The sequence below is a fragment of the Enoplosus armatus genome, chromosome 22 (genome assembly GCF_043641665.1).
Source record: "Enoplosus armatus isolate fEnoArm2 chromosome 22, fEnoArm2.hap1, whole genome shotgun sequence".
NCBI lineage: Eukaryota > Metazoa > Chordata > Actinopteri > Centrarchiformes > Enoplosidae > Enoplosus > Enoplosus armatus.
Window position 1 is genome coordinate 10,087,860 of NC_092201.1, and position 13,959 is coordinate 10,101,818.

The following is a 13,959-nucleotide window of genomic DNA, read 5'->3' on the forward strand; positions in this document are numbered from 1 at the left end:
AGTCCCACATCAATCTGGATTGTTTTCAAAGCAGCGTTCCATAAAGAAGAGAGAAGAGCGGGGAGAAAGCAGGGAGATAAAAGGCAGGATCAGAGATGTACAACATGCTGCGCCTGCCCCTGACTTTCATCAACCGTGCTGTGTTTCCACGCACCAGAAGGTGACAGGGGCAGGATTTACTGACCCAGAGGCCCCTTTTGTGCTCTCCACGCTGCACTGATCCTCGGCTTCCTCTCCGGCTGCATGTGTAGGCCTATAGGCTTACCTTTCATACCCCTCTCCCTGTGTCTGCTGTAAATAGGCTTAATGTTACAGATGTCTGTGTGGGAGCACAAAGAGCCGAGGCAAAGCACAGAGGCCGGCTCTATTCTGCGTGGAGGCGAAGAGAACACGTAGAAAGAGAGCAATCGGGACACAGAAGATGATCGGATTTCCCATTAAAAAGTTCAGCAGCTACGTGTGTGTTTTTAAGTGTGTGGCTGTATATGCATGTGTATGTGTGTGTGTGTGTGTGTGTGTGTGTGTGTGTGTGTGTGTGATGTGACGCACAACAGGTGAATTGAGTGGTGAAACAGAGCTTATACAACAGTTTATAAGAGCTATTTTTTGCAGAACTGAAATATTTGTTTACATCTGTTGCCAGGGTCCTAACAGCTGTAGCACTGCTTGTTTTCAGTTTTTGGTAACGTATGAACTGAAGCTTATTCTGCTGCTGCACTCATCGTAAGTCTCCCTGGATGAGAGCTCAAAGACTTAAAAAGTGAAATGTAAATTTAAGTTGTAAATCAAGCTGTCAGATGCTGTCAGAGCAGCAGCCAGCAGGGTGAACGAGGGCGTCCGTGGGTCCCTCGCTGTGTGGGCTGACTGACTGGCTGGCAGGAACAATAAGCCGTACTGTTTTGACCTGCTCCGTCTGTCCCACTGCCAGGTTCACGGACACTCAGATGGCTCTCTTCACTCCCCTGACTTTGTGAGACTGAAAATTCAATCCAAACGCTCCACAAATCAGGATCTGCTGCCTTTTGAAACTCTTTATGACTTGATGTATATCCATCTTTGTGTCCAAGAGAGTTACCGTTTTGACAACCGTGACCTAAAATACTGTCTTGACTAAGGTTTTGTTCATTCGAAGCTGGCTGGGGTCACTCTGTTCATGAAACTATAACACTGGCCTCATAACAGGTCATGAGCTTGCTTCTGATTGGTCCCTCTCATGACTATGGTCACATTTTTTTTTTTCATCAAAAACATCTAATGATACCACCTTTTGACGATAAAATGATTCCATTTTATCATCACCGTCACCGTCCGGAATCACCAGCTTTTCTTACCTATAAAAAGATCTATCTATTGTACTTTAATGCTCAATATGATTGTCTATTGCACACCCAGCCAGTAATGTATCTATGTTCCCCAATGATGAACAGTGAGACAGTTAACCTTTATCTGTCCAGACAAGGATTTGCAGAAAGTTCAGCACCACCTTGCTTCACTTTCATACACCTGAGCTGGGTGGTTTAGCATCCTCTGGGACTGAACACTTGGCTGTAGCTGGTGGAGATAAAACAGTTTGTTACTTGCTTTCCAAGAAAGCAGCTGCTGAACTTGTGACACTGATGAATTGAGTCTGCAAGCAAAGGAAGCCACTCTGGATTATTGAAATACTGGACATACGTGAGTTTCATATGTCAGGCAGGGCTTGGAATAACATACTGTACAGTAAATAACACTTCCACACATCATGACGTCAGGTTTGAGTTTCAGGAGGCTACTGTGTGCATACAGTATGACACACATGTAATAGACAGGAATGGAAACTGGTGTGTTCACCAACCACCTTCATAACCTTAATATATATATGATGTAAAAGTCAATCTACGACTACGTGTATTTATTTGTTTTTCTAATTTGTGACTCTTGGATATTTTGTCCATCCGATCAAGTATTCCTTGTAAAACGCTTGTGTTTAATTTATGAAGAAGAGGTGAACCCAAAGGACATTTTATTACATAATTGCTGCTGTATTCCTATGGGCTCTTGCAGTGTCTCTATGGCAGCCACTAATGAGTTTACAATGACCTTCTCATACTGTATGGTATTTTTAACACGTAGGTTCTAATGGGAACCTCGTGTCTTATTGAAAAATAGACCATGTGGACCTGGTTATGCTTCCAAAATCTATCCATAAAGTCATGGATGTGTACAGTATGCTGTCTGCCTGTAAGTGAGAAGGAGAGGGGAGGTGTGTGTGTGTGTGTGAAAGATTGAGAGAGGAGGAGGGGGGGGGGGGGGACTTCATGTTTAAGCCAATAGGCGCAGAGCAGCGATAATGTCATTTCTCGACGCTTAAACTTGGTGCCAGAGCTGCTCAGCGCTCAACCCCGGTGAGCGTCCTTCCCTCTGCCTCTCTATCCATGGCCATGCAGTGAAAGACTACATCCATCGAGCTGATTCAGGACTCGAAAAGGCAACCGAGTTGTGTTTGTTGGATGCAGTCAGCCCGGATGCCTCCAGAGTCGTGATTTTATTCTGATAAACGGAATATTCAACTCCGACCCGGGACCAAGCTGTTGCTTCTGAGTGAGTGTCACGTTTTTTGGCCTGATTTTAACATTCATTTTCTTGTTTTCTAAATGTCCCAACCTTGCTGTTTAAGTACACATAGTCGTGTGTGTGAATGTGGAGGGTTTTTGTGACCATGAAGGGAATGCTGCCGGTCAAGTCTTTGAGAAGCTTGTTTACCTCCGTCATGCGCCAACATGGCTAAGAGATGAGAATGATTTGCCTCTCCATTACTTCAGGGCCAGACACACCGAAGGCGAGAAGAAAAGAGTTAGTTGAGGATGTGTAACACATTTTCCTTGAAGGAGGAGAGAGAGAGAGAAAAAAGTGAAACTGTGGCTGATTCTGGGGAGTGGGATTTTAACTTGGAAAGTGTATGTGCGTAAAGACGCGCTTAATGGAGGGGCTGCATTTTGGTTTCCAGATGTGTGAACTCAGCTGTTGCTTGTCACTCAGGTGGTGGTCTCTCTCTCTCTCTCTCTCTCTCTCTCTCTCTCTCTCCCTCTCTCGGTCTGTCTCAAGAGTCTTTTCATGCAGCTCTTGAACTCTTCAGAATCACATCAGTGTTGACAGACCACAGCCCGAATCCACAGAAACATTACAATGTGAAGCCACATCAGTTCAGCCACACAGAACAATTGACCAAGGGAAGCATTTTCTCATGTTCTATCACACTTCTACTGGTTTTAAAAGAAAGTTTGGAGTATTTGCCGTAGTCTCTTTCAGTACAATCAAATAGTTTCAAGATTATGTGAGTGTAATTCTCTCCATTCAGTAATCTGCCTTGTTCTGAGATGTTGACTTTTGTCTCAAATTGCATAAAAACATATTTAAAGGGCATGAGGAGAAATGTTTATGAGTCCTGCAGTGACGTGTTAAGATGGACTTTTCAGTGCTGTTATGTGTATTGAAGCCAGTGGTGGCACCTAGTGGTGGGAGATTTGTAAAGATGCTGCAGTGAGAGCTGTAGGCTTTCAGGTCTTCTGAGTCTTAAAACTTGAAGAAAACTTGTTTACTAAAATGATTTCAATCTGATGTGTAGCTCAAATTTAAGAACTTCATATTGGGGATATTTTGAAGTACACTTTCCCCAGCAGTGCTCTCAGCAATGTGGAGTTTTCATGCCAGGCAGGCTTGGTGGCTGTAATCGAATGACAAACTGCTGTGTAGTTAGCTGATCCGGGATGACAGCAGCCGAGGATCAGGTGACTGAGGTGTGTTCCCCCTCTGTGGGAGGCCAGTCGGCCAGACTATGCCACACTTTGCTGGGGGTATACACTCTGCAATGTTAAGCCTTTGTTAATGAGTACGTATCTGTGTGTGTGTCCTTGTCTGTGTGTGGCACTGGGCTCATGGATCTACATGTCTATTACTTCGTATGCTTGTGTGCATGCATGCATGTGTGCGTGAGAGAGAGAGAGATAGGTGTTTGGAACCAGGAGTTAAGCTGCTGTTAATTGGTCAGCCATTTGAACCACATGGGAGAGCCAAGTCAGGCAGTAGCTGAAGTGATCAGCATGCTTTGATTTAGAGGTGCTGGAAGGCTGGTTTTGTTACCTTTGGACAGAGCCAGGCTAGCCGTTTCCCCCCGTTTCCAGTTTTTGTGCTAAGATAAGCTAGCTGAGTGGTGTCAGTCTTCTCATCTAACTCGAAGAAAGCGAAGAAGAATATTTCCCAAAAGTTAACACAATTAGAGACGTTTGTGTCCTTGATAGTGAAGTTTGATAGAAGGTTTTTGCTAGCTTAATAAATATCAAGTGACAGGCAGGGTGAAAAGGTTGATTTAGTTTAAACATGTCAAAGCGGCGAGGAGAGGAGGAGAATGTTCTAGCTGAGGAGGATGTGAATCAGAGGGGAGGATGTGAAGCAGTTCTTGAGTAGATGACCTTTTCAGCTTTCAACGAAAGACAGAGAATGACTGGACGTGTAACGTCATACAGTTATGAGCCTTGTCTTGGCAGGAGAATCAGACAGATTATGAATGCGTCTTTGACTTTTGGTTTTCTTGCGTTTTTGAGGCCCCTGCTGACTTTTCGCATATGGGCGATTTCTGAATTGACAGACTCATTTTTCAGAGCAGTGTCTCTCGATTACAAGCAAAGAGTCCTCATCCTACAGTTCTTCATTTTCTCATATGCAACCCAGATTCCCATTCTCCAGTGGGGGTTTGAGCGCCAGAGAGGAAATCCAGCCTGGAGATTGTTTTGATATTGTTGGACTCTCTCCTGGAAAACCTTTTTGCTCAGCGACCAAGGGTGTTCTGGATTTAGAGCCATTGGCTCCTCGGCTGAAACACCTCATCTGATCACAGCAGTAAAACTGTTTGAAGAGCTCAAGATGTGCCGTGTTTCACCTTTCTTTTGTTTGAAGCTGGAGAGATTCAATCCCAAAGGAGATTATCGTTGTTTAAAATAACATGGAGACAAATTCTGCCGCTTTTGAATGGACAGTAGATAACTTAAATCCTTGGTTAGCTTAAAGTAAGGCTTTCTGATCCCCCTCAATAATGAATATAAAGTGTTTTAGAGCGCTTTCACATTTACAGTGCATAATATTATAAACACAAACTAATAGTGTATACATCTAGGATCTGCTGGCTGACTCTGGTTCAGGGGGGTCGTGCAGCTTTCACAGATTTCTTGTGTCCCAGTGTTTGAGTTGGAGCACAGATTGGCATTAGATCAAATAAATGGAACCAATAAGAAACATAAACATGAATGTGAAGTGTGTGTGTGTGTTTGCATGTGTGTGTGTCTGCAAAAGAGAGACCTCCATCTATTAGTAAGTCAACACTGTTCTGTCTGTGCGCCTCTGTCAGCCTAATACCTCAGACCAACGTGTGTGCACACAGGCAAGTTTGTGCTGTCATACTGGAATTAATCGAGTGTGGGGTTGTGTAAATCATTCCAAACCTCAGAAAACACACACACTCACACATACACACACACAAATGCTTGCCAAGCAGCTATCCCCTGTAGTTGTGTGTGTGAAGGGCCAAACACTGAAGAACCAATCTCTGAACAGGAGAAACAAAACAGTGAACAATGGGAAACAGACATTTCTTGGAAGAGTAACATTTGGAATTTTACATGGGAACCACCCACTTGTACCAGTTATCAGCAGCATTATCACTGGTTTCATACAAATAGTGCTGGGACCAACCTTGAAAAAGCACAAATGCCAAACATTCCCTGCTCATAGCTTCTCAAATGCTTTTCTATATTTTGTGTAATTACATATTCAAACTTAAGATGTCATCTCAGATTCTGAGCAATTGTTTTGGGCATTTCTTCACATTTTAAAGCCGAAACGGTCAATCAAGAGATCAGTTGAAAATGAAAACAGTCATTAGTTGCAGCCCAACATGCAAATAGTTAGTGGTGGAAATGTCTGTTCAGGTTCAGTCTTTGTCAAGTTGTTCATGTTTGAAGGAAATATTGCACTATAAGTGGTGAAAGAGAAGCTAATATTGTGTATGTATATTGGCTTACAGCAGCCATAAACCATGGCTATGCTGAGAAGGTGAAGGGTGCAGTGTGTAAATGTGTGTGGGGGGGGGCTGTGACGGCAGTCCTTGATCTATGAACACTAATCGTGATCCTTGTGCTCATTGAGTGGTTACAGACCAAACCCTGCAGGCCACATTGGCTCCACAAGCCTGGTATTATGGTCAGCTTGTGGGTAGGAAAAGTAATCCAGGGCTTAGAAGAATATCAGACACTGAGTAATGGACTCTGAGAGGGAGTTGCACTCTATTCTGTGTTAAAACTTGCAGCGGAGCTGAAATAAAGTTGCCCCCAGCACTTGCTGAGCAAAACTGAGGTGTTGTTGAGAGCTCCTGACTCGTGCCTCCAAGTGAGAGTCGATTTGGCACCACCTTAATTACCTGTACACACAGCTCTATTTGATGATGATTAAAGCCACTCACACACACAGATACACACACCTGCCCAGACACTGCCAGTCGCCAGCCGCGGTGGTTATGGAGACATGATGATTATTAGATGATAATAATTAAAAGGCTTTAAAGCTCGAGTGAAGGTAAACAGTATAGATAGAAGCACAGTCTCATATAGGAAGACAACCATGTAATTATTCCCAGTCAAATGACCACCCTGAGGCAGAGCACACATGATTGGGAAAAAACATAAAAGGTCTCTATAACAGATTCTAGTTTGTTGGGTGCTGCATCACTCATACAATATCGCTGTTGTGATGTGAAAATTCTAATTCAAATTTTGGTGTCATGTTTCACAGTTTGATGTTTTGGTGGTTTGATGTTTTCAGTTCAGATGAAGGGCCGCCCTTTCTGAATCCATTGGATAATGTAAAAAAAAAAAAAAAAAAAAAAAGCATCGCCACAGACCCAAAAACAATCCTGCTGTTGTTAGTGAAAAACGGACATTTCGGAGATATAGGGTTTACATGCAACAGTGATGCTGTGAGCCTCGTGAGTTAAACAGTCAAACCTGCAACTGTTTGCATCATGCAAAGAAAAATATAAGTGACACCTACTCTTTTTGGCATGAAAATAAAGCATGTAATGGATAAAAGATGCAGAAAGCACATGTCATGTCAAAAACAGCATCATTATAAATCTTCATAAATATTCCAAAATTAATATACAGGGATATTCTGGGATCAATGTTTGAGTGCGTGCATCAGGAAAACATGACTTAGGCTGCCTTCCCTCCTTAAATTGGTCTCATGTGGTCTTATGTGTGGGACAGTGTGTTCCTCAGGCTAAGACGAGCTCCTGGGATAATCAGGGACAGTCTGCTCTTTTCTTCCTCTCCCTGAATTCCTGTCTTTCTTCCCTTTTCTGCCTCATGTGCTCACCTCCCTCTCTTCTACCACTTCACCTCTCTTCCAATATGCATGAAGCTTCATACGACACGGGATGTTCTCATGAGACTAACTCTGTTTTTCCATTTACTAATCATTGTCAAGCTGCTTCAATAAACAGAGGCAGATGAGGTAGAGAATACTTTTGAAGCTATGTTACAAATGTAAGTTGCACAATTTCAGGAAGACATCCCTACGATGTAGTTGACATTTACACAAAACCGTCAGCTGTTGGGTGGTCGTCTGTCCCTGCAGATAGTCTCTGGGGACATGCCCTATCTGTCACCTTATCTCCATGTTGCCTCACACCATCCCAGAGGAATACCAGCCTCTTAATTCATCCAGAGGGGAAATGGCTCCATCCAATCTGATGCCACTCGGAGTCAGGAAATGGCCTGTTGTGATAAATACTGTGTAAGTGAGGGTGGGGACAATTACACGATTTTCACCAAATTCGCCAAAAGCTGCACATTTGCTTTTTCTTCACTGCTCACAGGAGTCCTGCTTTCAGTATGAAAAGGTGCTATAAATAATATTTTCATAATGACAATTATGTGGCCCACAACTTTATTATTTTGGTTAATCCCTCACCGCTCTCATAGTCGCTTAGTCGGTGGAGAACGACAACAGAACTCTAAATGAATGGTAATGTTCCTCTGTATCTACTGGATGTGTAACTGAACTGTATGCTAACATGTTCGACACATCAACACAGCAAAGAAGCTGTGTTGTGTCCACAGCTTCTTTGCACTGCCCCCAAGCAGCCAAAAAATCAGTTGTTGCAGGTTTAAATCCAAACCATGCCATGCATTTCTGGATGGTACGTACTCTTCAAAGGGAAGTCTGCACTTGACTGCTCTTATAAGAGGTACACTGTCTTCTTATATAACCTGCCCCCCCCCCCCACTAACAAGCCTCCTTCAGCTAGTACAATTTCATCTCAAAGAGGGGAGCATGTAACAGATATTCACTTGCAGTGGTTAGCTGATGAAAGCTCGGGGCTTTCCAAGTGCTCGTCGCAAAACCAACACAAACAGTGATTTGACAGTCGTCTGGGTTTCCGCACTGTGAGATCCATCCATTCCTTTTTTTTTTGCCTGAGAAAGTGAGCTTAAATTGCCGCTTGCATTAATGAGGTAGTAAATAAATGTCTTTTGTGTTTACGCTAATGACCTCAAAAACCAGACAGTAAACTGGGGAGCTAAGGCGCTCATTATCTCTAACCAGCCATCTGTGAAATCTGACATGTGCGGGCTTGTTTATGTGTGTGCACATGTATGTATACGCACACATTTGCTTGTTTCCATATGTTTTTATTTATTCAATACTTTACGTTTAAGTGTGTGAATGAGTTTTTGTGCATGTTCCCTTCAGAGAAAGCCCTCAAGAATCTCCCTCAGGGCCTTTCAGACATCTGGTTGCGGATGGACAGCTTATATCTCCAAGTAATATGTCCAGTTAAGCCCCTGGGAGCCGCCGCTGTGCACATCATTACAACTCTCCTCCGGCTTTGCTTCTCTGAAACCCTATCGTTTGGTTCCAAGGGGTACAAATATGCTGTATATCCTTTTATACTACTTCCTCCCCGGCCCGTCTCCCATCTGTTGCAGATTAGTCTTCAGTGTGTTTAGAGAGCTGAGCCTGTCGCCGAGCGGGACAGATAGTAAACCCAGAAGGTTTTAGTCAGAACTGTCAGGTAGGTCTGAATTAACAGAGAGGCCAACTGAGGATATGGCTGGCTGAGAGGAAAGACAAGGGGGGAGGTCGGTGAGGAGAGACAGACAGTGAAAGGGGTGAGACAGGCTCCCGAAATTACACAGCGAGCCCACCAAACGGTTTGTCTGTTTACCCATGAACCTCAGGCCCGCTACTCGAGGGTCAGTGTGGAATGCCAACAGTGGCTGCCTGGCCAAATTCAACCACAGTCCCTGGGAGAGGAGGGGAGGCAAACACCCCGCAAAAAACGGACAGTCACGCCACTTTCCCTGTGATAGTGAGTTTATTTAAGTGCGGCGTTCAAAGCGACTTTCATATAACACATAGCCTCGATATCTGTCGCCCTCATGGCATCCAAACCCACCACCAAAATGTTACCGTTGCTGTGCTGAGCTAAGCTGATATCACGCAGCTGTTTTTGTTATCTGTCTCTTTTCAAAAACCTCTCTCTCTGTCTCAATCTCTGGCTCAGTAACCCATATAAAGCTAAACAAAAAAGCGCCTTGGGAATCTGCTATTGGAACTAAAGGCTATATGGTTTCACACACACACCCTTCTCCGACACTGAGAACTGTGCCAGCCCATGTAGGCCAAACGGCAGCCTGAGTGTGACAAAGTGCCTAGGGCTGCGAAATTGGTCAGACCCGCCGTTCCCAGCTCTTGTTGTCTTTCCAATGCTAAATTATGGGAAAGTGAGGGTAATACACAGCCGGTATATGTGTGTGTCAGTGTGTATATGTTAAAGTGTGTGTTTGTCTGTTCCGCTTGACTGATGCGCCATCCCTCCAGGGTCCTGTCATTAAGCCTCTGTGTACACAACCCCAATCCCTGGCCTACATCTATCTCATACACAAAATTCATGGGGGATTCACACACACACACACACACACACACACACACACACACACAACCACAAACAGCTCTCCCATACTAAATGTGATGCAATGCTGCTGCTCATCTTGCATGACATGTCATCAGATGTAGCTGTTTTTACACACTCTCTCTCTCTTTTGTTTTTATTCGTGTTTGTTTTTCACGAACTTCCATATAGTTTGAGTGGCACAGCTCATTAAAGGCCCTGTTTCTTTTGGCTGAAACATGTGACACACTATAAATCAGTCAGATGGATACCTAGATTGATAGAGGGACTGCATGTAAAGGCAATAACGATGCTGCATCATTGTCAGTTCAGTCAAAGTATCGTGGAGGCCAGTAAAAATAAAAAACAAGTTTATTTTTGACGAGCATCACTTTCATTTTCCCTTTAACAAGAACAAGAGAAACTGATTTCTTATCTTTTATTGTAGTCTGCAGGCCTTGCATCTGTGGCCTAATAATATTTGTGTCTTTTTCTTAAAAGAATATTATTTCTCTTTATCTTTTATTTAAATTATTATAGTTTGTGGGCTCATCCTTACATCAGTGGCCCAGACATGAACACTGTGCTTTTCTTACTGTTCAAGTGAAGCAAAACTACAGTGGCACGTACATTTTTCCTGTCAACAAGAACAAGACAATCTGGTTTTTGACAATTTTCCTTTTCATCATCGGCCCGCTGCTCACCTCTGTTCCAGTTATAAATATCTGCCTGTTCTTTCTCTTCTGTGGAGGATCGTCAGTTTGTAAGTGAGGCAACACGATCGCAGCAGCCTGAGATTTTATTAAGACGCCTCAAACACACACACACACACACACACACACACACACACACACACTCCTTTCACAGTGGTGGTTACAGTGACCTTTGGCTTTTGTTAAAGAAGGAATGCATCACTTAACAATATCAAATTAGTGAAGGATGGGACACACACACACACACTGTAGTATAATGACAGTGGATTTCTATTGTTTCCTAATAGGTATCACAGTTTTGTGATGGTGTTTCTCACCTATATTCCAGTTCCTCGCTGAAGTGGTAAGAGTGTGTGAAACTACTCTCCTATTTAATGCAAATTCCTGGTATTACAAAGGATTGAGGATGTAGCTGCGTAATTTAGCACCACTCACCACTGAGATGAAGATAGACGAGGCTCACCTGTGTTGCAAAATATGACAAAAAAAATATCAAGAACTCATTAGATTTGGCAGGTAAATTATATGCATGCACATCTGAAATCCTGGAATGTGCTGGACAAAAATATAAACACAGCAGGAAGAACACTGTGTACACTGTATACTGCTGGCAGGGCGTTTATTTATTTATCACTAACACTGAAATATCCTTTGTATGCACCATAGAAGCAGTACAGGCTCCATTCCTACCCCCACAGCAGAATGTGTATGTATACATATCTTTTTATCTAAGACCTTAGTTACCATTATTTTGAAGTGAAGAGTAATGCATTTCATCATCAGGATACTTTTGCTTGGCAAGACATTTTAGCCTACAGGGACCATCTAGGACTAGCATGCAGTCCGATTCACGTAATGACATGTATTAAGCAGTCTGAGGCAGACCCTGCCAAATCATAAAAAATAATGAATAACTTAGACATAGTACAGGAGAAGCCTCTGTACTGTTTTTGACAACCATATTTATCCCTTAAACAGCATAATTCCTCAACATACTCTAATCAGCCTGTGAGTAGTGAAGGGATTTCACTTGAATCCACTTGAATGTCAGCATAATTGGCTACATATGCAGGGATATAGGCAGAACCAAAAGCACAATAAAGATTGACAGATACACGTGTAAGGCTGAACAGTAGCTGCATTGAAGCAGCGATTATTTTCATTTTGCAATGATTTATCCAAAATGAGATGCCTTCTATTTTAGAAAATGAAGAGAACATTTAATAGCATCTGTTGGGTATATGCCCGTGACTGAAGTCAGCTCTAGTGTCCAACCCCGAAGCAGATAGCTTTATTGATGTTGTGAGAAATCACAAACACTGGCTGCAGATGCAAGCTCCATGTGCAAAGGTTCCCTGTCTAGTTAAGGAGTATACAAAATATATAATATTTAAAAATAAAGGGGTCAGTTAAAGACAGAAGCCGAAAATGTGTTGTGTGCGGTAGTATCTACAGCTAAATCCCATGCAAAGCACCGCTGTGCGTAATATCAGCATGCTAACATGCTCACACAGCCAATGTTAACATGCTGATGTTAAGCTGGTATAATGTTTACCATGTTTGCTATTATAGCTTTACCAACAGCTGAGGCTGATTGGAATGTCATTAGTTTTGCAGGTATTTGGTCAAAAACCAAAGATGATGATGGTGTGAGATGGAAAGTTAAAAGATCACCAAAGTCTCATCTTGATGGGTGAAGAATGTCTGTACCAAATTTCATCCAATAGTTGTAGAGACATTTCATACAACATCTCAGGCTGGCAATAGAGGAAGAGTCAGGGGATCACCAAAGTCATTAAGATTCATCCTGCGGGCACCATAAATGTCTGTAGAAAATTCCATGGCAATCCATCCAACAGTTGTTGAGATATTTTAGTCAACATCAAAAATGGTCTGCCCACTCGGCATTTTACTTTAAATGATGTCAGTAGAGTTCTGAGCAAGAAGAACCTTGACTGAAGCCTCCCAACACAATCCTTACCTAAGCTCGCATCACAGATACTTGACAGTTTCCTGCATTTTACAGCACTTTTATTGCTGCTCCTATTGTCCCAGAGGTGTGTGGCTAACACCCTGCGGTGGTTAACAAATCTCAGCAGAGGGTTTTATGACCAGAAACTTAAATCACACCGAACTGGCGAGACCACCGAGCAGCACTTCCACGGATCTGATATGCAGCAGCGAGTCGAGCTGGTGGGCCTTGTTAGCGAGGGCAAAAGATCCATTTCCTGGTGTGAAAGGCTGCTGAGAGGCGTCTGTCGGTGTGAATGGGGCTGATTGGGGGAATCATAATGGATGTGAATTGAGACGTGGATCTGAGGTCTTTTTGTGAAGCAGATATGTGTGTGAGCTTGTTTGTCCTCCGTTGTGTGTATGGCCTATGTAAATGGGAAATGTTGATTAAAAAATAAATACAGTCAGGATACAGATATGTCTATTTGTTAAGCTACTTGTGGGTGTTGTTGTAGATACAGAGACAGGGCCATACAGAAGACTATTAGACTAGACCCCATTAGACTATTAGACTAAATTAAATTTGTTAGAAAATCAAGTTTCACTTTATTCGTCGGGCTTGTCAGCTTTGGTTCAGCAGTGTTACTTGTTGTGTTAGGAACTTTTTCAAGATTTTCCTTGTAACCAACAAGTGAGTGAGTATTTGAGGAGACAAAGGGGTTCACCTAATTTATACAGTTCATTAGGTCTCAGACTTTTCCGTTGAGAACACCTAAACATTTTTGTCTTTAGATTTGGTCGGACGACTTTTCGTAGATCGTTTCCAGCGTACCTTAGCCTTTTCAAGGTAGTGAGACAGGGAACATTGTTGACGGTCAAAAGCAGCTGTCAGGTAACATGACATCTTCACCGTGTCACTGTTTCCTACAAATTGTACTTAATTACTGATAAATTGATAATTTCACCATGACCCCCACACCCTTACATTTAACAGAATTATATGAACATGGCTTAGCACTGAGAGTTTTTGCCTTCAAAGCCTTCAAAGGTTTTAATTCCATGCAGGAGCGTTATTTGCACAATCTTGTATATTTCATCATGTATTTGTACTTTACGCTTCTTTAACATCAGGAATGGTCTCCATGCTCTGTTTGAGTTTGGCTTTTTTTTGACGAACTGTCCTACAACAAGTTGAGGCATGCCACTGTCCTTGTTGATTTCTGTTTTGAACAACCAGAGGGAAGTCTCGGCTGATATTTGCATTCGAAGGAATCAGTTAAACCCCTTCTTGCCTCCTGGGGACGAAACAAA

At 42.8% G+C, this 13,959-nt stretch overlaps 1 protein-coding gene across 1 annotated transcript in view; it reads left to right on the plus strand.

The window, feature by feature from the left end:
• The first annotated feature begins 2,377 nt into the window (after nucleotides 1-2,377).
• The window catches only part of LOC139304814 (prickle-like protein 1), a 28,796-nt gene continuing 17,214 nt past the window's right edge, over nucleotides 2,378-13,959 (plus strand). The window contains exon 1 of the mRNA XM_070928691.1: nucleotides 2,378-2,580. The gene's annotated coding sequence lies outside the window, so the exon portion shown is untranslated. The remainder of the gene's footprint in view (nucleotides 2,581-13,959) is intronic.